The sequence below is a fragment of the Brassica napus genome, chromosome C4 (genome assembly GCF_020379485.1).
Source record: "Brassica napus cultivar Da-Ae chromosome C4, Da-Ae, whole genome shotgun sequence".
Taxonomy (NCBI): Eukaryota; Viridiplantae; Streptophyta; class Magnoliopsida; order Brassicales; family Brassicaceae; genus Brassica; species Brassica napus.
This window is the reverse complement of record NC_063447.1, coordinates 39,111,394-39,116,276: the sequence shown is the minus strand read 5'-3', so window position 1 is coordinate 39,116,276 and position 4,883 is coordinate 39,111,394. Positions and strand designations below refer to the sequence as shown.

General features: G+C 30.6%; 1 pseudogene; it reads right to left on the bottom strand.

Moving 5' to 3' along the window:
• Positions 1-817: 817 nt before the first annotated feature.
• Positions 818-4,475, bottom strand: LOC106390741 (annotated as a pseudogene).
• Positions 4,476-4,883: the final 408 nt, after the last annotated feature.

Genomic DNA, 4,883 nt, shown 5'->3' with positions numbered 1-4,883 from the left:
AAGTCGTCTTTTTTTTAGTGAAAAATGGTAATCTTACATATGTTTAATGTAGTTTTTCCATTTTTTTATTTTGTATGTTTACATATTATTTTTATTTTTAAATATAAAATGATAAACTTACATATGTTTAATGTAGTATTTCTATTTTTTATGTTATATGTTTACATATTATTTATTATTTTCGAAATTATATATAATGTTTTTTTTACAAAATAGTAATGTTACATTATGGAGATAAGCCATCTTTTTTTTAGTGAAAAATGGTAATCTTACATATGTTTAATGTAGTATTTCCATTTTTATGTTGTATGTTTACATATATTTATTATTTTCGAAATTATATATAATTTTTTTGTTTTTTTTTATAAAACGATAATGTTACATTATGGAGATAAGCCGTATTTTTTTTAAGTAAAAAATGGTAATCTTACATATGTTTAATGTAGTTTTTCCGTTTTTTATACTGTATGTTTACATGTTATTTATAATTTTCAAAATTAGTAATATTAAAATATAAAACTATATTTTATGCCACGTGTCATCTTTCGGGAGATTTTTTTTTTGCTGATGTGGACGCTCCATGGAGCCTCAAAAGATTCCTTTTATTAGTATAGATTATATATTTAATTTTTACATTTTAAGATAAATGTTTAATGTTGTATTTTCATTTTTTAAATTGTGTACTTACTTATTATTATTTTTTCGTATATTATATATTTACAAATTTAAATTTACATTCACTTATATTTTGTATATTATATATTTATATATTTAAATGTATATTTACTTATATTTCGTATATTATATATTTATATATTTAAATGGTAATAATGTGATTTAATGTAATAAGGTAATAATAGTAGTAATGATGCCACATGGCTTCTTTTCGAATAATGATTTTATGCTGATGTGGACGCTCTATGGAGCCTCAAAAGGTTCTTTTTATTAGTATAGATTAGTTTTGTGATTGACGTTTTTTTAAAAGCTGTGACATATTTATTTCTTAAATTTTACACATTTCATTGGAAATAATTACCTTTGATCTCTTGTTTATATCGTGAACATAATTTTTACATTCTCTTGTTCTTTTGCTTACTCTAGTCGACAATTTTATATTATAATTTTTTTGAATTTATAAATTTTCATAAAGAATATTCAACAAAAAACTTGTAGACCATGTCTATAACAGCTCTTTTTTGTCAACTTTTTTTTTATCAATTATAACAGCTCTAAAAAGGCTTATCGAAGAAGAAGATATAGAGTCACATATTATTAGAATTATAATAATCATCGTTAATTTAAAGGGTGTATTTAATTAGAATTTTGAGGTTATTTAAATTGCTGGGACAATAAATTGTTACTAAAACATTAATTTAGAATTTATTTTAAATTTGATGTTATTAAACTTGTTATTTAAAATTAAGTGTGATTAAACTTGTTATTTGATAAACTAATTTGAAATTTACTGTTTAGAAATATTTTGAAGATATGTATTTTAGGATTTGCATTCATTAAAGTGTTTTTGGTGGAGTTTTTAATTTAAAAATTAGAAAATTATATCTCATGGTTTTAGATGAGATTTTAGAATAGTTCAACATTAATCATAAAAATTTTCTTAAATCTTTTCAAATCATTTAAAAACTTACTAAAATCTAATCACTTCAACTTCTAGATTTAATACATTCTCTTGTGTATATTTTTAAATTAAAAGTATTCTTTTTCAAAATATATAAATCAAAGAAAATTACCCAATTGCAAAGTTTTAACAGTTCAGACTTCAGACCGTAATGAAAGGAAATGTGATTAATTGTATCTAACAAATAAAAAACTTATATTCTTGACAAAACATATATTCTTGATAGGGAAATAAATTGGTAAAAAATAACCAACATTATTAGTAGATGATTCTCAAGGAAAAACATTTGTCTATATGGTATGAATCAAATTTACAGATAAACAAAAATATATACAACAAAGCTCGCTTAGTTCACAAACTCAATTTTCAGGTTTAGATTCCATCTTTTCAATCAACGCGTCGTTCTTTGAAGATGTTTTGTCATGACATTAAGAAACTTTAGAGAAAATGAGATGGACTCTATGATACTCAAATTGCTGCAGCTTTTGCTGTGTTGATTCAGCATGCTGATTCTAGTTCTATGTCAAACACAATCTGCAAGATCAAAACCATAGAAAATCAAAACTGATAAAATCAAGAATGGGACGTATGACAAGCATAATCTGCTGGTAAAAAACCACCGTAGCTTTCGGCACAGGGCGACCCCCTTAAGTCATCCTTAATATTACACCTTGAAGTCATGATCTAAAAGAGGAACAAATCATGCTTCCCCAAACAGAGTTTAGAGTAAAAAAAAAACCTTCAGTTTATATATTATATAATATGTTGAATTCAGACACTATAAAGAACTTCCAAAAGAACTTTTGTCATAAATAAGCGAAGGAGAATCAGTTAACACACAAGGAAACTTCAAAACACTGTTCAAGTAAACAAAGGGAGTCTAGTGTTGAGAAGCGAATAAAAAATAGAGGTGTTCCCAACACTCGCTTAGTCTTTCCTCAATTCCATGACTTCGGTCCTGATGTCATCCGGCTTGAGAATCATGATCTCAAGCTTGTATCCCTGTTCCAAACAAAACAATCCACAAAGCATTAGTCAGCTATAGACGAGCCATTAGTCAGACACAACTGGGGAGAAACGTACAGTGTAGATATCCCTCTCAGTGGCAGAAGCGAAGACAGTGTTAACCAAGTCAACTGCTTCAGGTTCAGAAAGGGGTGTGATAGTATCCTACATAGGCAAAATACGGAAAAATAAGCAACTTGAAATGATTCATTATGTGCTTAAACTGATTAAAAGGCCAAACACAAAACAAACCTGGACAGGAAGCAGAAGCGGGCTGGGACTCTTGAGCTGATTGTCAAGGAAGGCATAATGAGAGTAGAACCAGAACCTTGAGCACTGTATCCAACCTTCTCATATGATCCCACTGCGTCATAGGTGAAGACGCAGCCTTTTCCTGAAATGGTTTACAGAAGAAGAAAGACACAACTTAACAACTCCTATACTCAATCCCTAGTGTAAAAATAAAGCACAGAACTTTTCATTGCAGCAAGAGTAAGACCCCAGTCCATAAGTGACCTGAGAACTCATCGCATATGTTTGTTTGCTTCAACCAGTCCAATAGCCATTGCTAGAGATGGCAATTGAAAAAATTGACTGCGGGTTTGGCCCAAAAAAACTTACTTCCGGACTGGTTTGGACTGTCATTTTTAAAAATGTAAAGGAAAGAGAGATAACATGCATACCCATTTCAAGGGAAGACAGTTCAACATCATTGTCCTGCTGCATATACTTCTGAAATAATACCAAGTTACATCAATCTCTGACAATACCCAAGTAATAACTACAACAACCAAAGCGAAAATCTTTGGCATGACATAAATAAAACACAGAGATCTCCAGATAAAAATTGAGCCTACTGAGTGGATAAGAGTAAGACAGATTTTAGAGTCCAGAAACATGAAGCTTAGACGATGAGTTCCATAGCCAAAAGTGTGTACCTTGGCGAGATTGACATAGAAGATGCCATAGTTGGAGTTGATGCTTGACAGAGAGTAACCTTCGAGATTTCACAGTGGTGGATCTGTCATTGCAGGAGACGATCCCATTTATATACAGAGCTTTACGTTGGAGGATGCTAATGCCGCTTAAATGCGAGAGAGTGGGACGAGTGATGATAAACGCGTAAATGCTTATATTAACGTATCCACAATCGGAGTGAAGCCGTTATCGAAGGAGGTGAGATCCGAAGAGTCAAGCTGATTATACTCTGAATCCTCAACAGAGAAAACATACAAAACCCTAATAAAACATGGGTCTATTTTCTAAAGATTTTTATAAACCATTCCATTAACCAGATTTAAAGTTAGCCCAATAACATAGTAGCGTTGAAACATTTCGAAATAGTTATAGAGAATAGGACAGGTGTCCTCCTTTGCCCCCTCCTGGAGGCCTAAGAAGAGTGACAAGACAACTTTATTGTATAAGATTACTAGGGTCGGTCCGTCCTACGGGCGGGATGTGTTACATTTATATTTTTCATTACGGATATATGATTGTTAATATGCAAATCCAATGGTAGAGTCCCCGGTTCCAGTCGTAAGCAAGGTGGATTCAACAGCTTCACAGAAAAATTCTTCAGAGTCAATATCATTAAAGGGAATCAGAATCAACAACTTAATTTAGTGCTACTTTTGGAGAGAATGCTTAGCCTTTTACATATCCATGATTCATACACGTTAGCTATTTTACATGGACAAAGACTAGTGATTAGAGATAAGAACATTACAAAAAACGTTTAAAGAAAATCATAATGCCTCTCCTTGTCTTTAATGGTGATGTCAAAAATATTAGGAAAGTTTGTCCCAAACAATGCGGTTACAGCTTATAAATTAAAACCAATTGTCGAAAGGAATTGGAGAGCCTGCAAACGAGACAATTAAAATGGTTAAGATCTCATATCGTTAACAGGTTTGAGATCATATAGAAAAATCGTTCAACCTTTTTCTGCTAAATTATTTTAAATCTCTATACAAATTTGTAAATATTTAGTTTATTTTCAATAAAAAAATGACTTTGTTTCTGGTGGTCTATCCACGCTAGCGGACATTATTTCATTGTTATTAGAAGAATTTGATGTTTTACAGTGAGTATGCAAGATTGCGAAGTTGATTTATGGCATATAAAATTAGCCAACTTAATATATGCATACTTAGAGAAGTTCTTTAGTTGAGATAGGAAATTCATAAATAATTCATTTGCTGTTGGTTATTATATAGAAGAACTGGCTACAGCTCCATGTGGT